This window comes from Acanthochromis polyacanthus, chromosome 11 (assembly GCF_021347895.1).
Source record: "Acanthochromis polyacanthus isolate Apoly-LR-REF ecotype Palm Island chromosome 11, KAUST_Apoly_ChrSc, whole genome shotgun sequence".
Taxonomy (NCBI): domain Eukaryota; kingdom Metazoa; phylum Chordata; class Actinopteri; family Pomacentridae; genus Acanthochromis; species Acanthochromis polyacanthus.
This window is the reverse complement of record NC_067123.1, coordinates 2,936,230-2,959,481: the sequence shown is the minus strand read 5'-3', so window position 1 is coordinate 2,959,481 and position 23,252 is coordinate 2,936,230. Positions and strand designations below refer to the sequence as shown.

The following is a 23,252-nucleotide window of genomic DNA, read 5'->3' as shown; positions in this document are numbered from 1 at the left end:
AGCTGAGCCACTAAACAACGTCACTGCAGGAAAACAAAGCGGAGATTCTTCCAGGACGTCTGCTGGTGGCCGAGGACAGACGGCAGCTCATCTGTGCTTGTATTGTTGTTGGACGGTGTGATGTGAGTCATCCACCACCGGCGTCCTACTCATGGACGCTCCAGAGCTGCCAACACCCACCGACTGCGACTGTCCACCGGATTACTGAAGCTTCCTACACACAAACAGTCAATGGTGGCTAAAAAGCAGCTTTCAAACTGGTCTTTGTATGTAGAGACAGTTCCATTGAAAAATCTCCTACACAGTGTCCATCACAGAAACTGCTGCTGATTCAAATCCTTCACAAAATGCCTTAAAAACATATTGGCTCCTTAAAACAAAACTAACATGATCTAAAATACAATATTCTAAAAGCAAATATTTTTAAAATGACCCATCTTTTGTGAAAAGACGCTACGTCCCAATGGAGCATTCAAAATGGAGAGAAATAGAAAGTAAATATCTTACTTAAAACCCTATTTTCAGCTGTGTTTATAATCAATGTGCAATTTCTATAACAAATATATGAGCCAGAATAAAATATTTTCAAATCTCCTGTTGAAATGCATTTTAGTAAACTTAAGTTTTGACTTATATATACATTTAATTAAGGAGTAGGAATAGGTCCGTATTCCTTTTTTATAGTGCTCATTGATTTGAACATTTTGTACTTTTATCCACTTTCAAAGACCAATAATTGGAAATGTGACCCCTTTTGGAACCATTTGAACATTTGGAACAACTGGAAACAACTCTGTCTGTATTTCCACCAAATGTCATGACTATGGGAGTTTTGTTTCTGGAGATACTGAACCCTTAAAATAGATTTACAGATAAGACTGGATTTTTTTAAAGTTGAAAATACAAAATTCCAAGGTCTGAAAACATATGAAATTCTCTAAATTTAGCCAAATATTTTACAGAACTTAGTTTAGAGTCACAAATTATGAATTCAACTTTGAACAAAGGAGGTGGCAACGTCATGTTCTGGGGATGTTTTTCCCTGTTCAAGGGCCAGTAACTTAAAAATTGTTCTCTTCTGGATCTATTCAGTCATTTTGATCTGGTGGGAACTACTCTGTCTGCATTTTTAGCAAATGTGGGAGTTTTATTTCCGGAGATATTGAAGATTTAAAATGGCTTCACAGATAAGACATTTCTTTAAGGGTAAAAATACAAAAGAAACATGAAATTCTCAAAATTCAGGCAAAATATTTTACAGAATTTAGTTTAAGGGTCCAAATAGTCAATAAATAAACTCTAAACAAAGTCTGAGAAGGTGCAGCATTGCCTGAAATGCCACTTTGTAGATCATATTTTTAGAATTTGACTGTTAAATTGTCATTTATTATAATTTCTGATGCAGGATTTTTATTTAGGTGACAAATAGTGACTGAATGGTTGATTATCTTATTTTTATTTTTGTTTAATTATTGCCACAGACTCCTCACAGGCAGATACTGAAGCACTTTTACCCTCAAAACAACGTTTTTTTAAATTAAAAAAGGAGTAGTTCAATGTACTCGAAACATCCAGCCGCCAGCTTAGGTGTTCTGCCGCCCCCTGCTAGGAGACTGCGTATGTGAACCGACATACGTCACATCCGGACAGACTGTTTCATTCAGAGGAGCAACATGGCGGTGAGTTGAAACAATCCGCGTCCATCCAACTTTAAATAACAAATATTTCGACTTTCTGACATTATTGGATGTTTTTAAAAGTGGTAAACTGTGTTACAATGGTGGTTTTGTTAATGAAATGTTCATTTTAAAAGTTTTCACGCCGCCGTTTCTTGACGCTAGCATCACAAAGTTACAGTAAGAGTTAGCAAGAGCCGTTAAATCTTATTTTTGTGTGTTTACAGACTGAAAACTTAAGAGTAAAGTCCAGTATCGACATTCAAAGGTAAGATAATCTCGCAGTCTGTGTAAATAAATAAAAATATGGTGTGAGAAACTCCTCATGATGCTCAGACGTGCTAGCACAAGTTCAGTTTTAGCTTCAGGGAGTTTTTTTTCTGGATTATTATGAGTATTATTATTATGGTGTTTTTAGTGCAGACCTTTCCAGCGAGACTGAGCCTGCTGTGGTTCTGATCTTTCCTGTTGTGTCTGCTAGAGAACCATGAGGCTGTTTGAGGCCCTGCTGTGGATCCACATGGTAGGGTTATAGGTAAACCTCTGACAAACTACAGGTTCTGGGTAAACCTCTGACAAACTACAGGTTATAGGTAAACCTCTGACAAACTGCAGGTTGTAGGTAAACCTCTGACAAACTGCAGGTTGTAGGTAAACCTCTGACAAACTACAGGTTATAGGCAAACCTCTGACAAACTACAGGTTGTAGGTAAACCTCTGACAAACTACAGGTTATAGGCAAACCTCTGACAAACTACAGGTTGTAGGTAAACCTCTGACAAACTACAGGTTATAGGCAAACCTCTGACAAACTGCAGGTTCTACGTAAACCTCTGAAAAAACTACAGGTTGTAGGTAAACCTCTGACAAACTACAGGTTGTAGGTAAACCTCTGACAAAGTACAGGTTGTAGGTAAACCTCTGACAAAGTACAGGTTATAGGTAAACCTCTGACAAACTACAGGTTGTAGGTAAACCTCTGACAAACTACAGGTTGTAGGTAAACCTCTGACAAACTACAGGTTGTAGGTAAACCTCTGACAAACTACAGGTTGTAGGTAAACCTCTGACAAACTACAGGTTCTAGGTAAACCTCTGACAAAGTACAGGTACAGAATTTCAACATAAATAACTTTTCATTTTTTAGACCAAATGCTTCATATTAAAGTGTTCTACCTGTTGAGTTTTGCATTATTGTGACCTGCAGCTACATGTGGTTCAGTGGTTGGATGTTTATGTATTTTTTTGTTAAATGGAACTTAAAGACGTGACATTTTGTGACCACTTCATTTCTTGTTGTATTTCAGTTGACCCTTAATCAGATTATGTGATCGACATGTCTGATTTGACAGATCGTGAATCGGTGTAAAGATGTCGAGTATTTAATGTTGAATCCTTTGATTTTTCAGAACCCAGGAGCTGAAGATGAACCTTCTCCTGCTCAGACCTCCAGACTGACCTGCTGGTTAAATGGGACTATGAGTTGGTAAGGGAGTTTGGTTTTTGTGTTGTAAAGTTAAAAACTTTTCCTCGTCTCATGAGTAATGTTTAAGACCATCAATTATCTCAACATCTCTTTTTGTAATAGACTTTGAGAGAGATGAGCACTGGTCATGTATGAAAAGTCGTTTTAAAATTGGGCCAGTTGAGCAGTTGGTTTAGATGTTTTATATCAGTTCTAAATGAGTAAATCAGACTCTGAGTTCTTGGTAACTTGTTGAACAATGTTTAAATCATATTAAAGTCACCATTAGGACTAGTTTCCACTCATTTTTCTTCCAGTTTTTCTTGGGGAGGAGTTTTGATGTTTATGATTTGGTGACGAAAGTCCAGAAGTAGCAGCAGATTTACACCACTGTTCAACAGTTTGTGGTCATCCAAATAATTCCATGTTTTTCATAAAACTCCCACTTTTATCCATGTGCTAACATAACTGCACAAGGGTTTTCTAATCATCAATGAGCCTTTCAGCACCATTAGCTAACACAATGTAGCATTACAACTCAGGAAATGTTCCTCTGTACCCCTATGGAGATATTCCATTAAAAACCAGCTGTTTTCAGCTACAATACTCATTTACCACATTAACCATGTCTACACTGGATTTATCATTCATTTGATGTTATCTTCATTGAAAAAATTATTTTCTTTGAACAGCAAGGACGTTTCTAAGCGACCCAAACTTTTGAACGGTAGAGTAGATGAATTAAAGTTGCTCTATATTTGTTAAAGTTTCTCTGTATTTGTTAAAGTTGTACTTGATGAGTTAAAGTTGCTCTATATTTGCTAAAGTTGGTCTAAATGACCCCAAACCTTTGAACTTTAGTGTAAATGTGGATCTCAGACAAGATTATTAAAGGCAACGAACCGTCTGAACCCCAGAACCCGTCTGCTGGTTTAACTTTTATGTTTTTATTTTAGGAACTAACAATCAGAGCCAGAATTTGTAGAAGTAAATCAGGATTCGTCAGTTTGTAATCTCTTGAACTCCTCATCTGTGATTTCTGTTAAAACTGAACCAGATCTGAGCTTAAAATGTTGACTTTACATTAAAAGTGTGACCAACAACCAGGTGGTGAATAGGTGCAGCAGGACTTAAGGACAGACGAGTTAGTGCAGTAGAATGAGAGGGTTTGTAGAGGCTGTAACCATGGAAACAGGTCCAGTAGCTTTAGTGAAGACATGCAGCTGATGTTTGTGTTTTTATTCTCAGATCTAAGAAGAACAAGCAGCATGAAGGCTGTCGATTCACCTCACAGGTAGTAGACCAGGTAAATACGTAAACCTGCATCATTATTAGTATTTCTATTGTTGTTGTTGTGTTTTTAGTGCAGACCTTTCCAGCGAGACTGAGCCTGCTGTGGTTCTGATCTTTCCTGTTGTGTCTGCTAGAGAACCATGAGGCTGTTTGAGGCCCTGCTGTGGATCCACATGGTAGGGTTATAGGTAAACCTCTGACAAACTACAGGTTCTAGGCAAACCTCTGACAAACTGCAGGTTGTAGGTAAACCTCTGACAAAGTACAGGCTCTCGGCAAACCTCTGACAAACTACAGGTTGTAGGTAAACCTCTGACAAACTACAGGTTATAGGCAAACCTCTGACAAACTACAGGTTCTAGGCAAACCTCTGACAAACTGTAGGTTCTAGGTAAACCTCTGACAAACTGCAGGTTGTAGGTAAACCTCTGACAAACTGCAGGTTGTAGGCAAACCTCTGACAAACTACAGGTTCTACGTAAACCTCTGACAAAGTACAGGTTCTGGGTAAACCTCTGACAAACTGCAGGTTCTAGGCAAACCTCTGACAAACTACGGGTTCTAGGTAAACCTCTGACAAACTACGGGTTCTAGGTAAACCTCTGACAAACTACAGGTTCTAGGCAAACCTCTGACAAACTACGGGTTCTAGGTAAACCTCTGACAAACTACAGGTTGTAGGTAAACCTCTGACAAACTACAGGTTCTACGTAAACCTCTGACAAACTGCAGGTTCTAGGCAAACCTCTGACAAACTACGGGTTCTAGGTAAACCTCTGACAAACTACAGGTTGTAGGTAAACCTCTGACAAACTACAGGTTGTAGGTAAACCTCTGACAAACTGCAGGTTCTAGGTAAACCTCTGACAAACTACAGGTTGTAGGTAAACCTCTGACAAACTGCAGGTTGTAGGTAAACCTCTGACAAACTGCAGGTTCTAGGTAAACCTCTGACAAACTACAGGTTGTAGGTAAACCTCTGACAAACTACAGGTTCTAGGTAAACCTCTGACAAACTGCAGGTTGTAGGTAAACCTCTGACAAACTGCAGGTTCTACGTAAACCTCTGACAAACTGCAGGTTCTACGTAAACCTCTGACAAACTACAGGTTCTAGGCAAACCTCTGACAAACTGCAGGTTCTAGGTAAACCTCTGACAAACTGCAGGTTCTACGTAACCTCTGACAAACTACAGGTTCTAGGCAAACCTCTGACAAACTGCAGGTTCTAGGTAACCTCTGACAAAGTACAGGTTGTAGGTAAACCTCTGACAAACTACAGGTTCTAGGTAAACCTCTGACAAAGTACAGGTTGTAGGTAAACCTCTGACAAACTGCAGGTTCTAGGTAAACCTCTGACAAACTGCAGGTTCTAGGTAAACCTCTGACAAACTACGGGTTCTAGGTAAACCTCTGACAAACTACAGGTTGTAGGTAAACCTCTGACAAACTACAGGTTCTAGGTAAACCTCTGACAAACTGCAGATTCTAGGTAAACCTCTGACAAACTACAGGTTGTAGGTAAACCTCTGACAAACTGCAGGTTCTAGGTAAACCTCTGACAAACTACGGGTTCTAGGTAAACCTCTGACAAACTACAGGTTGTAGGTAAACCTCTGACAAACTGCAGGTTCTAGGTAAACCTCTGACAAACTACGGGTTCTAGGTAAACCTCTGACAAACTACAGGTTCTAGGTAAACCTCTGACAAACTGCAGATTCTAGGTAAACCTCTGACAAACTACAGGTTGTAGGTAAACCTCTGACAAACTGCAGGTTGTAGGTAAACCTCTGACAAACTACAGGTTGTAGGTAAACCTCTGACAAACTGCAGGTTCTAGGTAAACCTCTGACAAACTACAGGTTGTAGGTAAACCTCTGACAAACTGCAGGTTCTAGGTAAACCTCTGACAAACTACAGGTTGTAGGTAAACCTCTGACAAACTGCAGGTTCTAGGTAAACCTCTGACAAACTGCAGGTTGTAGGTAAACCTCTGACAAACTGCAGGTTGTAGGTAAACCTCTGACAAACTACGGGTTCTAGGTAAACCTCTGACAAACTACGGGTTCTAGGTAAACCTCTGACAAACTACAGGTTGTAGGTAAACCTCTGACAAACTACAGGTTGTAGGTAAACCTCTGACAAAGTACAGGTACAGAATTTCAACATAAATAACTTTTCATTTTTTAGTCCAAATGCTTCATATTAAAGTGTTCTACCTGTTGAGTTTTGCATTATTGTGACCTGCAGCTACATGTGGTTCAGTGGTTGGATGTTTATGTATTTTTTGTTAAATGGAACTTAAAGACGTGACATTTTGTGACCACTTCATTTCTTGTTGTATTTCAGTTGACCCTTAATCAGATTATGTGATCGACATGTCTGATTTGACAGATCGTGAATCGGTGTAAAGATGTCGAGTATTTAATGTTGAATCCTTTGATTTTTCAGAACCCAGGAGCTGAAGATGAACCTTCTCCTGCTCAGACCTCCAGACTGACCTGCTGGTTAAATGGGACTATGAGTTGGTAAGGGAGTTTGGTTTTTGTGTTGTAAAGTTAAAAACTTTTCCTCGTCTCATGAGTAATGTTTAAGACCATCAATTATCTCAACATCTCTTTTTGTAATAGACTTTGAGAGAGATGAGCACTGGTCATGTATGAAAAGTCGTTTTAAAATTGGGCCAGTTGAGCAGTTGGTTTAGATGTTTTATATCAGTTCTAAATGAGTAAATCAGACTCTGAGTTCTTGGTAACTTGTTGAACAATGTTTAAATCATATTAAAAGTCACCATTAGGACTAGTTTCCACTCATTTTTCTTCCAGTTTTTCTTGGGGAGGAGTTTTGATGTTTATGATTTGGTGACGAAAGTCCAGAAGTAGCAGCAGATTTACACGACTGTTCAACAGTTTGTGGTCATCCAAATAATTCCATGTTTTCATAAAACTCCCACTTTTATCCATGTGCTAACATAACTGCACAAGGGTTTTCTAATCATCAATGAGCCTTTCAGCACCATTAGCTAACACAATGTAGCATTACAACTCAGGAAATGTTCCTCTGTACCCCTATGGAGATATTCCATTAAAAACCAGCTGTTTTCAGCTACAATACTCATTTACCACATTAACCATGTCTACACTGGATTTATCATTCATTTGATGTTATCTTCATTGAAAAAATTATTTTCTTTGAACAGCAAGGACGTTTCTAAGCGACCCAAACTTTTGAACGGTAGAGTAGATGAATTAAAGTTGCTCTATATTTGTTAAAGTTTCTCTGTATTTGTTAAAGTTGTACTTGATGAGTTAAAGTTGCTCTATATTTGCTAAAGTTGGTCTAAATGACCCCAAACCTTTGAACTTTAGTGTAAATGTGGATCTCAGACAAGATTATTAAAGGCAACGAACCGTCTGAACCCCAGAACCCGTCTGCTGGTTTAACTTTTATGTTTTATTTTAGGAACTAACAATCAGAGCCAGAATTTGTAGAAGTAAATCAGGATTCGTCAGTTTGTAATCTCTTGAACTCCTCATCTGTGATTTCTGTTAAAACTGAACCAGATCTGAGCTTAAAATGTTGACTTTACATTAAAAGTGTGACCAACAACCAGGTGGTGAATAGGTGCAGCAGGACTTAAGGACAGACGAGTTAGTGCAGTAGAATGAGAGGGTTTGTAAAGGCTGTAACCATGGAAACAGGTCCAGTAGCTTTAGTGAAGACATGCAGCTGATTGTTTGTGTTTTATTCTCAGATCTAAGAAGAACAAGCAGCATGAAGGCTGTCGATTCACCTCACAGGTAGTAGACCAGGTAAATACGTAAACCTGCATCATTATTAGTATTTCTATTGTTGTTGTTGTGTTTTTTAGTGCAGACCTTTCCAGCGAGACTGAGCCTGCTGTGGTTCTGATCTTTCCTGTTGTGTCTGCTAGAGAACCATGAGGCTGTTTGAGGCCCTGCTGTGGATCCACATGGTAGGGTTATAGGTAAACCTCTGACAAACTACAGGTTCTAGGCAAACCTCTGACAAACTGCAGGTTGTAGGTAAACCTCTGACAAAGTACAGGCTCTCGGCAAACCTCTGACAAACTACAGGTTGTAGGTAAACCTCTGACAAACTACAGGTTATAGGCAAACCTCTGACAAACTACAGGTTCTAGGCAAACCTCTGACAAACTGTAGGTTCTAGGTAAACCTCTGACAAACTGCAGTTGTAGGCAAACCTCTGACAAACTACAGGTTCTACGTAAACCTCTGACAAACTACGGGTTCTAGGCAAACCTCTGACAACTACGGGTTCTAGGTAATCTCTGACAAACTACGGGTTTCTAGGTAAACCTCTGACAAACTACAGGTTCTTAGGCAAAACCTCTGACAAACTACGGGTTCTAGGTAAACCTCTGACAACTACAGTTGTAGGTAAACCTCTGACAAACTACAGGTTCTACGTAAAGCCTCTGACAAACTGCAGGTTCTAGGGCAAACCTCTGCAAACTACGGGTTCTAGGAAACCTCTGACAAAGCACAAGGGTTGTAGGCTAAACCGTCTGACAAACTACAGGTTTGTACGTTAAACCCTGACAGAACTGCAGGTTCTGGGTAAATCCTCTGACAAACTTACAGGTTTGTAGGTAAACCTCTGACAAACTGCAGGTTGTAGGTAAACCTCTGACAAACTGCAGGTTCTAGGTAAACCTCTGACAAACTACAGGTTGTAGGTAAACCTCTGACAAACTACAGGTTCTAGGTAAACTCTGACAACTACAGGTTGTAGGTAAACCTCTGACAAACTGCAGGTTCTAGGTAAACCTCTGACAAACTACGGTTCTAGGTAAACCTCTGACAAACTGCAGGTTCTAGGTAAACCTCTGACAAACTGCAGGTTCTAGGTAAACCTCTGACAAACTACAGGTTCTAGGTAAACCTCTGACAAACTACAGGTTGTAGGTAAACCTCTGACAAACTGCAGGTTCTAGGTAAACCTCTGACAAACTACAGGTTGTAGGTAAACCTCTGACAAACTGCAGGTTCTAGGTAAACCTCTGACAAACTACAGGTTGTAGGTAAACCTCTGACAAACTGCAGGTTCTAGGTAAACCTCTGACAAACTACAGGTTCTAGGTAAACCTCTGACAAACTACAGGTTCTAGGTAAACCTCTGACAAACTGCAGGTTCTAGGTAAACCTCTGACAAACTACAGGTTCTAGGTAAACCTCTGACAAACTGCAGGTTCTAGTAAACCTCTGACAAACTACAGGTTGTAGGTAAACCTCTGACAAACTGCAGGTTCTAGGTAAACCTCTGACAAACTACAGGTTCTAGGTAAACCTCTGACAAACTACAGGTTGTAGGTAAACCTCTGACAAACTACAGGTTCTAGGCAAACCTCTGACAAACTGCAGGTTGTAGGTAAACCTCTGACAAACTGCAGGTTTAGGTAAACCTCTGACAAACTGCAGGTTGTAGGTAAACCTCTGACAAACTACAGGTTGTAGGTAAACCTCTGACAAACTAGGTTGTAGGTAAACCTCTGACAAACTACAGGTTGTAGGTAAACCTCTGACAAACTACAGGTTCTAGGTAAACCTCTGACAAACTAGGTTGTAGGTAAACCTCTGACAAACTACGGTTGTAGGTAAACCTCTGACAAACTACAGGTTCTAGGTAAACCTCTGACAAACTACGGTTGTAGGTAAACCTCTGACAAACTACGGTTGTAGGTAAACCTCTGACAAACTACAGGTTCTAGGTAAACCTCTGACAAAGTACAGGTACAGAATTTCAACATAAATAACTTTTCATTTTTTAGACCAAATGCTTCATATTAAAGTGTTCTACCTGTTGAGTTTTGCATTATTGTGACCTGCAGCTACATGTGGTTCAGTGGTTGGATGTTTATGTATTTTTTTGTTAAATGGAACTTAAAGACGTGACATTTTGTGACCACTTCATTTCTTGTTGTATTTCAGTTGACCCTTAATCAGATGATTGATCGACATGTCTGATTTGACAGATCGTGAATCGGTGTAAAGATGTCGAGTATTTAATGTTGAATCCTTTGATTTTTCAGAACCCAGGAGCTGAAGATGAACCTTCTCCTGCTCAGACCTCCAGACTGGACCTGGCTGGTTAAATGGGACTATGAGTTGGTAAGGGAGTTTGGTTTTTTGTGTTGTAAAGTTAAAAACTTTTCCTCGTCTCATGAGTAATGTTTAAGACCATCAATTATCTCAACATCTCTTTTTGTAATAGACTTTGAGAGAGATGAGCACTGGTCATGTATGAAAAGTCGTTTTAAAATTGGGCCAGTTGAGCAGTTGGTTTAGATGTTTTATATCAGTTCTAAATGAGTAAATCAGACTCTGAGTCTTGGTAACTTGTTGAACAATGTTTAAATCATATTAAAGTCACCATTAGGACTAGTTTCCACTCATTTTTCTTCCAGTTTTTCTTGGGGAGGAGTTTTGATGTTTATGATTTGGTGACGAAAGTCCAGAAGTAGCAGCAGATTTACACCACTGTTCAACAGTTTGTGGTCATCCAAATAATTCCATGTTTTTCATAAAACTCCCACTTTTATCCATGTGCTAACATAACTGCACAAGGGTTTTCTAATCATCAATGAGCCTTTCAGCACCATTAGCTAACACAATGTAGCATTACAACTCAGGAAATGTTCCTCTGTACCCCTATGGAGATATTCCATTAAAAACCAGCTGTTTTCAGCTACAATACTCATTTACCACATTAACCATGTCTACACTGGATTTATCATTCATTTGATGTTATCTTCATTGAAAAAAATTATTTTCTTTGAACAGCAAGGACGTTTCTAAGCGACCCAAACTTTTGAACGGTAGAGTAGATGAATTAAAGTTGCTCTATATTTGTTAAAGTTTCTCTGTATTTGTTAAAGTTGTACTTGATGAGTTAAAGTTGCTCTATATTTGCTAAAGTTGGTCTAAATGACCCCAAACCTTTGAACTTTAGTGTAAATGTGGATCTCAGACAAGATTATTAAAGGCAACGAACCGTCTGAACCCCAGAACCCGTCTGCTAGTTTAACTTTTATGTTTTTATTTTAGGAACTAACATCAGAGCCAGAATTTGTAGAAGTAAATCAGGATTCATCAGTTTGTAATCTCTTGAACTCTCATCTGTGATTTCTGTTAAAACTGAACCAGATCTGAGCTTAAAATGTTGACTTTACATTAAAAGTGTGACCAACAACCAGGTGGTGAATAGGTGCAGGCAGGACTTAAGGACAGACGAGTTAGTGCAGTAGAATGAGAGGGTTTGTAGAGGGCTGTAACCATGGAAACAGGTCAGTAGCTTTAGTGAAGACATGACAGCTGATGTTTGTGTTTTTATTCTCAGATCTAAGAAGAACAAGCAGCATGAAGGCTGTCGATTCACCTCACAGGTAGTAGACCAGGTAAATACGTAAACCTGCATCATTATTAGTATTTCTATTGTTGTTGTTGTGTTTTTAAGTGCAGACCTTTCCAGCGAGACTGAGCCTGCTGTGGTTCTGATCTTTCCTGTTGTGTCTGCTAGAGAACCATGAGGCTGTTTGAGGCCCTGCTGTGGATCCACATGGTAGGGTTATAGGTAAACCTCTGACAAACTACAGGTTATAGGCAAACCTCTGACAAACTGCAGGTTGTAGGTAAACCTCTGACAAAGTACAGGCTCTCGCAAACCTCTGACAAACTACAGGTTGTAGGTAAACCTCTGACAAACTACAGGTTATAGGCAAACCTCTGACAAACTACAGGTTCTAGGCAAACCTCTGACAAACTGTAGGTTCTAGGTAAACCTCTGACAAACTGCAGGTTGTAGGCAAACCTCTGACAAACTACAGTTCTACGTAAACCTCTGACAAAGTACAGGTTCTGGGTAAACCTCTGACAAACTACAGGTTCTAGGCAAACCTCTGACAAACTACGGGTTCTAGGTAAACCTCTGACAAACTACAGGTTGTAGGTAAACCTCTGACAAACTACAGGTTCTACGTAAACCTCTGACAAACTGCAGTTCTAGGCAAACCTCTGACAAACTACGGGTTCTAGGTAAACCTCTGACAAACTACAGGTTGTAGGTAAACCTCTGACAAACTACAGGTTGTAGGTAAACCTCTGACAAACTGCAGGTTCTGGGTAAACCTCTGACAAACTACAGGTTGTAGGTAAACCTCTGACAACTGCAGGTTGTAGGTAAACCTCTGACAAACTGCAGGTTGTAGGTAAACCTCTGACAAACTACAGGTTGTAGGTAAACCTCTGACAAACTACAGGTTGTAGGTAAACCTCTGACAAACTACAGGTTCTAGTAAACCTCTGACAAACTGCAGGTTGTAGGTAAACCTCTGACAAACTACAGGTTCTACGTAACCTCTGACAAAGTAACAGGTTCTGGGTAAACCTCTGACAAACTGCAGGTTCTGGGTAAAACCTCTGACAAACTACAGGTTGTAGTAACCTCTGACAAACTGCAGGTTGTAGGTAACCTCTGACAAACTGCAGGTTCTAGGTAAACCTCTGACAAACTACAGGTTGTAGGTAAACCTCTGACAACTACAGGTTCTAGGTAAACCTCTGACAAACTGCAGGTTGTAGGTAAACCTCTGACAAACTGCAGGTTCTACGTAAACCTCTGACAAACTACAGGTTCTAGGCAAACCTCTGACAAACTGCAGGTTCTAGGTAAACCTCTGACAAAGTACAGGTTGTAGGTAAACCTCTGACAAACTACAGGTTGTAGGTAAACCTCTGACAAACTACAGGTTGTAGGTAAACCTCTGACAAACTACAGGTTCTAGGTAAACCTCTGACAAACTGCAGATTCTAGGTAAACCTCTGACAAACTACAGGTTGTAGGTAAACCTCTGACAAACTGCAGGTTCTAGGTAAACCTCTGACAAACTACGGGTTCTAGGTAAACCTCTGACAAACTACAGGTTGTAGGTAAACCTCTGACAAACTGCAGGTTCTAGGTAAACCTCTGACAAACTACAGGTTCTAGGTAAACCTCTGACATACTACAGGTTGTAGGTAAACCTCTGACAAACTGCAGGTTCTAGGTAAACCTCTGACAAACTACAGGTTCTAGGTAAACCTCTGACATACTACAGGTTGTAGGTAAACCTCTGACAAACTGCAGGTTCTAGGTAAACCTCTGACAAACTACAGGTTGTAGGTAAACCTCTGACAAACTGCAGGTTGTAGGTAAACCTCTGACAAACTACAGGTTGTAGGTAAACCTCTGACAAACTGCAGGTTGTAGGTAAACCTCTGACAAACTACAGGTTCTAGGCAAACCTCTGACAAACTGCAGGTTCTAGGTAAACCTCTGACAAACTGCAGGTTCTAGGTAAACCTCTGACAAACTACAGGTTGTAGGTAAACCTCTGACAAACTGCAGGTTCTACGTAAACCTCTGACAAACTACAGGTTCTAGGCAAACCTCTGACAAACTGCAGGTTCTAGGTAAACCTCTGACAAACTACGGGTTCTAGGTAAACCTCTGACAAAGTACAGGTTGTAGGTAAACCTCTGACAAACTACAGGTTCTAGGCAAACCTCTGACAAACTGCAGGTTCTAGGTAAACCTCTGACAAACTGCAGGTTCTAGGTAAACCTCTGACAAACTGCAGGTTGTAGGTAAACCTCTGACAAACTACAGGTTCTAGGTAAACCTCTGACAAACTACGGGTTGTAGGTAAACCTCTGACAAACTACGGGTTGTAGGTAAACCTCTGACAAACTACAGGTTCTACGTAAACCTCTGACAAAGTACAGGTTCTAGGCAAACCTCTGACAAACTGCAGGTTCTAGGCAAACCTCTGACAAACTACGGGTTCTAGGTAAACCTCTGACAAACTGCAGGTTCTACGTAAACCTCTGACAAACTGCAGGTTCTAGGTAAACCTCTGACAAACTGCAGGTTCTACGTAAACCTCTGACAAACTACAGGTTATAGGCAAACCTCTGACAAACTACAGATTCTAGGCAAACCTCTGACAAACTGCAGGTTGTAGGCAAACCTCTGACAAACTACAGGTTGTAGGCAAACCTCTGACAAACTACAGGTTGTAGGCAAACCTCTGACAAACTGTAGGTTCTAGGTAAACCTCTGACAAACTGCAGGTTGTAGGCAAACCTCTGACAAACTACAGGTTCTACGTAAACCTCTGACAAAGTACAGGTTCTAGGCAAACCTCTGACAAACTGCAGGTTCTAGGCAAACCTCTGACAAACTACGGGTTCTAGGTAAACCTCTGACAAACTACAGGTTATAGGTAAACCTCTGACAAACTACAGGTTGTAGGTAAACCTCTGACAAACTGCAGGTTGTAGGTAAACCTCTGACAAACTGCAGGTTCTAGGTAAACCTCTGACAAACTACAGGTTGTAGGTAAACCTCTGACAAACTGCAGGTTCTACGTAAACCTCTGACAAACTACAGGTTCTAGGTAAACCTCTGACAAACTACAGGTTCTAGGTAAACCTCTGACAAACTACGGGTTGTAGGTAAACCTCTGACAAACTACAGGTTGTAGGTAAACCTCTGACAAAGTACAGGTACAGAATTTCAACATAAATAACTTTTCATTTTTTAGACCAAATGCTTCATATTAAAGTGTTCTACCTGTTGAGTTTTGCATTATTGTGACCTGCAGCTACATGTGGTTCAGTGGTTGGATGTTTATGTATTTTTTTGTTAAATGGAACTTAAAGACGTGACATTTTGTGACCACTTCATTTCTTGTTGTATTTCAGTTGACCCTTAATCAGATTATGTGATCGACATGTCTGATTTGACAGATCGTGAATCGGTGTAAAGATGTCGAGTATTTAATGTTGAATCCTTTGATTTTTCAGAACCCAGGAGCTGAAGATGAACCTTCTCCTGCTCAGACCTCCAGACTGACCTGCTGGTTAAATGGGACTATGAGTTGGTAAGGGAGTTTGGTTTTTGTGTTGTAAAGTTAAAAACTTTTCCTCGTCTCATGAGTAATGTTTAAGACCATCAATTATCTCAACATCTCTTTTTGTAATAGACTTTGAGAGAGATGAGCACTGGTCATGTATGAAAAGTCATTTTAAAATTGGGCCAGTTGAGCAGTTGGTTTAGATGTTTTATATCAGTTCTAAATGAGTAAATCAGACTCTGAGTTCTTGGTAACTTGTTGAACAATGTTTAAATCATATTAAAGTCACCATTAGGACTAGTTTCCACTCATTTTTCTTCCAGTTTTTCTTGGGGAGGAGTTTTGATGTTTATGATTTGGTGACGAAAGTCCAGAAGTAGCAGCAGATTTACACCACTGTTCAACAGTTTGTGGTCATCCAAATAATTCCATGTTTTTCATAAAACTCCCACTTTTATCCATGTGCTAACATAACTGCACAAGGGTTTTCTAACCATCAATGAGCCTTTCAACAGCATTAGCTAACACAATGTAGCATTAGAACACAGGAGTGATGGTTGCTGGAAATGTTCCTCTGTACCCCTATGGAGATATTCCATTAAAAATCAGCTCTTTACAGATACAATAGTCATTTACCACATTAACCATGTCTACACTGGATTTATCATTCATTTGATGTTATCTTCATTGAAAAAATTATTTTCTTTGAACAGCAAGGACGTTTCTAAGCGACCCAAACTTTTGAACGGTAGAGTAGTTGAATTAAAGTTGCTCTATATTAGTTAAAGTTGCTCTATATTTGCTAAAGTTGGTCTAAATGACCCCAAACCTTTGAACTTTAGTGTAAATGTGGATCTCAGACAAGATTATTAAAGGCAACGAACCGTCTGAACCCCAGAACCCGTCTGCTGGTTTAACTTTTATGTTTTTATTTTAGGAACTAACAATCAGAGCCAGAATTTGTAGAAGTAAATCAGGATTCGTCAGTTTGTAATCTCTTGAACTCCTCATCTGTGATTTCTGTTAAAACTGAACCAGATCTGAGCTTAAAATGTTGACTTTACGTTAAAAGTGTGACCAACAACCAGGTGGTGAATAGGTGCAGCAGGACTTAAGGACAGACGAGTTAGTGCAGTAGAATGAGAGGGTTTGTAGAGGCTGTAACCATGGAAACAGGTCCAGTAGCTTTAGTGAAGACATGTAGCTGATGTTTGTGTTTTTATTCTCAGATCTAAGAAGAACAAGCAGCATGAAGGCTGTCAATTCACCTCACAGGTAGTAGACCAGGTAAATACGTAAACCTGCATCATCATTATTATTTCTATTGTTGTTGTTGTGTTTTTAGTGCAGACCTTTCCAGCGAGACTGAGCCTGCTGTGGCTCTGATCTTTCCTGTTGTGTCTGCTAGAGAACCATGAGGCTGTTTGAGGCCCTGCTGTGGATCCACATGGTAGGGTTATAGGTAAACCTCTGACAAACTACAGGTTATAGGTAAACCTCTGACAAACTACAGGTTCTAGGTAAACCTCTGACAAACTACAGGTTGTAGGTAAACCTCTGACAAACTACAGGTTGTAGGTAAACCTCTGACAAACTACAGGTTGTAGGTAAACCTCTGACAAACTGCAGGTTCTAGGTAAACCTCTGACAAACTGCAGGTTCTAGGTAAACCTCTGACAAACTACAGGTTGTAGGTAAACCTCTGACAAACTACAGGTTCTAGGTAAACCTCTGACAAACTACAGGTTCTCGGTAAACCTCTGACAAACTACAGGTTCTAGGTAAACCTCTGACAAACTACAGGTTGTAGGTAAACCTCTGACAAACTACAGGTTGTAGGTAAACCTCTGACAAACTACAGGTTGTAGGCAAACCTCTGACAAACTACAGGTTCTAGGTAAACCTCTGACAAACTGCAGGTTCTACGTAAACCTCTGACAAACTGCAGGTTCTACGTAAACCTCTGACAAACTACAGGTTATAGGTAAACCTCTGACAAACTACAGGTTGTAGGTAAACCTCTGACAAACTACAGGTTCTAGGCAAACCTCTGACAAACTACAGGTTGTAGGCAAACCTCTGACAAACTGCAGGTTGTAGGCAAACCTCTGACAAACTACAGGTTATAGGTAAACCTCTGACAAACTACAGGTTCTAGGCAAACCTCTGACAAACTACAGGTTCTAGGTAAACCTCTGACAAACTACAGGTTATAGGCAAACCTCTGACAAACCACGGGTTCTAGGTAAACCTCTGACAAACTGCAGGTTCTACGTAAACCTCTGACAAACTGCAGGTTATAGGTAAACCTCTGACAAACTACAGGTTCTGGGTAAACCTCTGACAAACTACAGGTTCTGGGTAAACCTCTGACAAACTACAGGTTCTAGGCAAACCTCTGACAAAGTACAGGTTCTCGGTAAACCTCTGACAAACTACAGGTTCTAGGTAAACCTCTGACAAACTACAGGTTCTAGGCAAACCTCTGACAAAGTACAGGTTGTAGGTAAACCTCTGACAAACTACAGGTTCTAGGCAAACCTCTGACAAAGTACAGGTTATAGGTAAACCTCTGACAAACTACAGGTTCTAGGCAAACCTCTGACAAAGTACAGGTTCTAGGTAAACCTCTGACAAACTACAGGTTCAAGGCAAACCTCTGACAAAGTACAGGTTCTAGGTAAACCTCTGACAAACTACAGGTTCTAGGTAAACCTCTGACAAACTACAGGTTCTAGGTAAACCTCTGACAAAGTACAGGTTGTAGGCAAACCTCTGACAAACTACAGGTTCTAGGCAAACCTCTGACAAAGTACAGGTTCTAGGTAAACCTCTGACAAAGTACAGGTTCTAGGTAAACCTCTGACAAACTACAGGTTCTAGGTAAACCTCTGACAAACTACAGGTTCTCGGTAAACCTCTGACAAAGTACAGGTTGTAGGCAAACCTCTGACAAACTACAGGTTCTAGGCAAACCTCTGACAACTACAGGTTCTAGGCAAACCTCTGACAAAGTACAGGTTCTAGGTAAACCTCTGACAAACTACAGGTTCTAGGTAAACCTCTGACAAACTACAGGTTCTCGGTAAACCTCTGACAAACTGCAGGTTCTAGGTAAACCTCTGACAAACTACAGGTTGTAGGTAAACCTCTGACAAACTACAGGTTCTAGGTAAACCTCTGACAAAGTACAGGTTCTAGGCAAACCTCTGACAAACTGCAGGTTCTAGGTAAACCTCTGACAAACTGCAGGTTCTACGTAAACCTCTGACAAAGTACAGGTTCTAGGTAAACCTCTGACAAACTACAGGTTGTAGGTAAACCTCTGACAAACTACAGGTTCTAGGTAAACCTCTGACAAACTGCAGGTTCTACGTAAACCTCTGACAAAGTACAGGTTCTAGGTAAACCTCTGACAAACTACAGGTTGTAGGTAAACCTCTGACAAACTACAGGTTGTAGGTAAACCTCTGACAAACTACGGGTTCTACGCAAACCTCTGACAAAGTACAGGTTCTTGGCAAACCTCTGACAAAGTACAGGTTATAGGTAAACCTCTGACAAACTACAGGTTGTAGGCAAACCTCTGACAAAGTACAGGTTCTAGGTAAACCTCTGACAATCTACAGGTTGTAGGTAAACCTCTGACAAACTACAGGTTGTAGGTAAACCTCTGACAAACTACGGGTTCTACGCAAACCTCTGACAAAGTACAGGTTCTTGGCAAACCTCTGACAAAGTACAGGTTGTAGGTAAACCTCTGACAAACTACAGGTTGTAGGTAAACCTCTGACAAACTACAGGTTCTAGGCAAACCTCTGACAAACTGCAGGTTGTAGGCAAACCTCTGACAAACTACGGGTTCTAGGTAAACCTCTGACAAACTACAGGTTCTAGGTAAACCTCTGACAAACTACAGGTTCTAGGCAAACCTCTGACAAAGTACAGGTTATAGGTAAACCTCTGACAAACTACAGGTTCTAGGCAAACCTCTGACAAAGTACAGGTTCAAGGCAAACCTCTGACAAAGTACAGGTTATAGGTAAACCTCTGACAAACTACAGGTTCTAGGCAAACCTCTGACAAAGTACAGGTTATAGGTAAACCTCTGACAAACTACAGGTTCTAGGTAAACCTCTGACAAACTACAGGTTCAAGGCAAACCTCTGACAAAGTACAGGTTCTAGGTAAACCTCTGACAAACTACAGGTTCTAGGTAAACCTCTGACAAACTACAGGTTCTAGGTAAACCTCTGACAAAGTACAGGTTGTAGGCAAACCTCTGACAAACTACAGGTTCTAGGTAAACCTCTGACAAACTACAGGTTCTCGGTAAACCTCTGACAAACTGCAGGTTCTACGTAAACCTCTGACAAAGTACAGGTTGTAGGTAAACCTCTGACAAACTACAGGTTCTAGGTAAACCTCTGACAAACTGCAGGTTCTACGTAAACCTCTGACAAAGTACAGGTTCTAGGTAAACCTCTGACAAACTACAGGTTGTAGGTAAACCTCTGACAAACTACAGGTTGTAGGTAAACCTCTGACAAACTACAGGTTGTAGGCAAACCTCTGACAAACTACAGGTTGTAGGTAAACCTCTGACAAACTACAGGTTCTAGGTAAACCTCTGACAAAGTACAGGTTCTAGGCAAACCTCTGACAAACTGCAGGTTCTAGGTAAACCTCTGACAAACTGCAGGTTCTACGTAAACCTCTGACAAAGTACAGGTTGTAGGTAAACCTCTGACAAACTACAGGTTCTAGGTAAACCTCTGACAAACTGCAGGTTCTACGTAAACCTCTGACAAAGTACAGGTTCTAGGTAAACCTCTGACAAACTACAGGTTGTAGGTAAACCTCTGACAAACTACAGGTTGTAGGTAAACCTCTGACAAACTACGGGTTCTACTCAAACCTCTGACAAACTACAGGTTCTTGGCAAACCTCTGACAAAGTACAGGTTCTAGGTAAACCTCTGACAAACTACAGGTTGTAGGTAAACCTCTGACAAACTACAGGTTCTAGGTAAACCTCTGACAAACTGCAGGTTCTACGTAAACCTCTGACAAAGTACAGGTTGTAGGTAAACCTCTGACAAACTACAGGTTGTAGGTAAACCTCTGACAAACTACAGGTTGTAGGTAAACCTCTGACAAACTACGGGTTCTACGCAAACCTCTGACAAACTACAGGTTCTTGGCAAACCTCTGACAAAGTACAGGTTCTAGGTAAACCTCTGACAAACTACAGGTTGTAGGCAAACCTCTGACAAAGTACAGGTTATAGGTAAACCTCTGACAAACTACAGGTTGTAGGTAAACCTCTGACAAACTACAGGTTCTAGGCAAACCTCTGACAAACTGCAGGTTGTAGGCAAACCTCTGACAAACTACAGGTTCTAGGTAAACCTCTGACAAACTACGGGTTCTACGCAAACCTCTGACAAACTACGGGTTCTACGCAAACCTCTGACAAACTGCGGGTTCTACGCAAACCTCTGACAAACTGCGGGTTCTAGGCAAACCTCTGACAAACTACGGGTTCTCGGCAAACCTCTGACAAACTACGGGTTCTAGGCAAACCTCTGACAAACTACGGGTTCTACGCAAACCTCTGACAAACTGCGGGTTCTACGCAAACCTCTGACAAACTAAGAAAAAATGGGCAACAAAATGACACAAACGACACAAAACAGACAAAAAGGAAACAAAAATGATGCACAAAATAATGAACAAAGCAAAAGACAAAATGACAAAAACAGGAGACGACAAAAGTCAGAAGAAAACCAATAGAAAGTAGACGGAATATTAGAAAGAAGAGACAACAAATTAGACAAAGTGACACAAACATGAGACAACATGAGAGACAAAAATAAGACAAACGACCTCAAGTGAGACAAAGAGGAAACACAATGAGAAAAACATGAGACAACAGTCTGACAAAAAAACGACGGATGTACAATGAATCTAGAATTTGTAGAGTTTTCACTTTGAGCAACGTGTGAATAAAAACATGGAACTTTTTCCACCTTATTGTGGTTTTAGAGAAAGTTCTGGATCTTTGTTTCTCCATCAGAACAGGAACTAAACATCTGTGCTCTTCATTTCTTGCAGGTCTTCAGCAGTAGTTCTGGATCCGTTTGAATCAAAGCTTCAGTTTGACGTAGATGATCAAAGACTCTGACGTTTCTTCATCTACCTGAAGAAGAGAAAGAACAGTTTTAACTAAAACTTCATTCTTTGTTCTCTGTAGGTTTCATGACCAGAGAAGGAAACCAGAACATTCAACGGGACGTCTGGGTTTATTTCTGCTCCGCTTCAGGAATTAAAGAGGATTTTCAGTCATTTATGTTTAGTGTCTTCTAACATAAAGAAATGAACGAGATTATTGTGTAAAACTGAGGTAATAAACTGTTTACAGGTGGTAGAAAAACAGAGTCCTGCAGTCATTTATCATTAAACTGAATTTACTACAGTTCACTTTGTATTTTATTACAGTAGAGTTCAAAGTCGATGCCCAGAATCTACATTTTAATGGTAAATGGTCTGTATTTATCTCGCGCTTTTCCACCTGTCAATGGAAAAGCGCAGTCATTTCATATAAAAACACTGAATTTCTGCCTCAACAAACCCGTTAATACACAGTTTACATCCACGTCTGTCCTGTTTTTGAGTGCTAGAGTAAAATAATGTTAAGAAAAGTCATTCTTTGCACATTTTAAATGTTTTAAAGACTTAAAATATCCGAAAAGTTCTTTCAAAGTGCTCATCACGAGCTTCTAAATCTACATTTTAATGTCACTTAATGTAAAAAGACATTAAAGCTGCAGTTTACATCAATGTCTGTCCTGTTCCTGAGTTATGTTTAAAAATGTTTTTAAAGGTTTAAAATTGTTGAAAAATTCTCGTTACGTGTTTCTAAATCTACATTTTTCTGCTAATATAAAACACAAACCAGTTACTACACAGTTTACGTCCACGTCTGACTGTTTTTGACTTCTACAGTAAAAATAACGAGCAGAAATGAGCAGGAAGCGTTAAAGAAAGACTCCTCTGATAATGTTTGTGTTTTTGAATCATTAATTCATGTTTAATGTCAGAAAATGGTGAAAAATGCAAATATTTTGCTTCTTAAGACAAGAGTCCAGAAAACGTGTTTTACTGTCGGTTACGGTAAAAAGACGTCGTTAAAGCTGCGGTTTACGTCCACGTCTGTCCTCTGCTGCTGGAAAATAGAATTTAAATCAAAATCCTGAAGCTGATCCTGATGAGTGAATCTGTTTCTGATCCTGCAGCATCTTTCAATCTAAATTAGAATGTTTTGAGGTGGTTTCTTTAGATTATTGATCAGTTTTTAGTGGATTTGGCTTCTTTAACGTGTAAAACTTTAAAGTTCCACATGGAGGCGCCGCTGCTCCACACTTAGTCTGAAAGCTTCAGATTTTTAGGTGAGGATTTGTGAAACGTCACTTCAGTTTCTGTGGTTTTATTATTAATAATTCTGCTCTGAACGTCTGTAGCTGCTTTAAATCATTAATAAATTAATGTCAATATTTGAGAAAACGTTCAGTAATTTATTTTATTTCACTTTAGTCCTGATTATTTTTATCATTCTTCTAATGTTTGCCTGAATGGAGCAAATAATAAAAAATAATACATCAGATAACATTTTAAGCATAAAACATTATTTGAACAATGAAATTTGTTAAAAGTAAAGAAAAATGTACATTTATTATGATTTAAAATGACAGAAATAACTGAACACTGAAATTAATAAAAGTGAATTTTATTGCATTAGAAATGCCTCTTAAATTTAAATAAACATTCAAATTATCACATTTTAAAATGTGACCGTTTATTAAAGTGAATTTTGAGGGATCA

The 23,252-nt window shown here is 39.8% G+C and overlaps 2 long non-coding RNA genes and 5 other non-coding genes across 19 annotated transcripts; 6 read left to right on the top strand and 1 right to left on the bottom strand.

Annotated features, from left to right (window-relative positions):
* The first annotated feature begins 1,616 nt into the window (after positions 1–1,616).
* On the top strand, positions 1,617–21,804 carry LOC110968202 (uncharacterized). 13 transcript variants are annotated; one of them, XR_007945055.1, is made up of 16 exons: positions 1,617–1,679; positions 1,904–1,944; positions 3,086–3,162; positions 4,390–4,447; positions 4,569–4,644; positions 4,877–5,340; positions 5,716–5,773; positions 6,441–6,585; positions 8,502–8,588; positions 9,347–9,578; positions 12,675–12,761; positions 13,048–13,221; positions 14,556–14,758; positions 14,817–15,396; positions 16,599–19,375; positions 19,492–21,804. It is a non-coding gene; the product is annotated as an uncharacterized LOC110968202 (long non-coding RNA). The 13 variants fall into 13 exon arrangements; XR_007945053.1 differs by lacking the exons at positions 4,569–4,644; positions 4,877–5,340; positions 5,716–5,773; ... (2 more) ...; positions 12,675–12,761; positions 14,556–14,758 and adding exons at positions 6,885–6,961; positions 8,188–8,245; positions 8,368–8,443; positions 9,752–9,809 and having other exon boundaries at positions 9,318–9,375; positions 13,193–13,250; positions 14,846–15,396; XR_007945051.1 differs by lacking the exons at positions 4,569–4,644; positions 4,877–5,340; positions 5,716–5,773; ... (2 more) ...; positions 12,675–12,761; positions 14,556–14,758 and adding exons at positions 6,885–6,961; positions 8,188–8,245; positions 12,185–12,213 and having other exon boundaries at positions 8,368–8,588; positions 13,164–13,250; positions 14,846–15,396.
* Positions 2,094–2,228, top strand: LOC127536305 (small nucleolar RNA SNORA9). The gene has a single exon (XR_007945297.1). It is a non-coding gene; the product is annotated as a small nucleolar RNA SNORA9 (small nucleolar RNA).
* On the bottom strand, positions 2,364–20,642 carry LOC127536056 (uncharacterized). The gene is made up of 19 exons (XR_007945063.1): positions 20,520–20,642; positions 19,708–19,910; positions 19,505–19,620; positions 18,838–18,982; positions 18,606–18,692; positions 18,403–18,547; positions 18,027–18,200; positions 17,302–17,417; positions 16,838–16,953; positions 14,569–14,771; positions 14,047–14,191; positions 13,786–13,872; positions 13,322–13,437; positions 9,273–9,533; positions 6,512–6,569; positions 5,354–5,498; positions 5,035–5,295; positions 4,716–4,947; positions 2,364–2,478 (listed from the first exon to the last, which is right to left on the bottom strand). It is a non-coding gene; the product is annotated as an uncharacterized LOC127536056 (long non-coding RNA).
* LOC127536304 (small nucleolar RNA SNORA9) lies at positions 4,505–4,639 on the top strand. Its single transcript, XR_007945296.1, has one exon. It is a non-coding gene; the product is annotated as a small nucleolar RNA SNORA9 (small nucleolar RNA).
* LOC127536302 (small nucleolar RNA SNORA9) lies at positions 8,304–8,438 on the top strand. Its single transcript, XR_007945294.1, has one exon. It is a non-coding gene; the product is annotated as a small nucleolar RNA SNORA9 (small nucleolar RNA).
* Positions 11,930–12,064, top strand: LOC127536301 (small nucleolar RNA SNORA9). The gene has a single exon (XR_007945293.1). It is a non-coding gene; the product is annotated as a small nucleolar RNA SNORA9 (small nucleolar RNA).
* On the top strand, positions 16,714–16,848 carry LOC127536300 (small nucleolar RNA SNORA9). The gene has a single exon (XR_007945292.1). It is a non-coding gene; the product is annotated as a small nucleolar RNA SNORA9 (small nucleolar RNA).
* Positions 21,805–23,252: the final 1,448 nt, after the last annotated feature.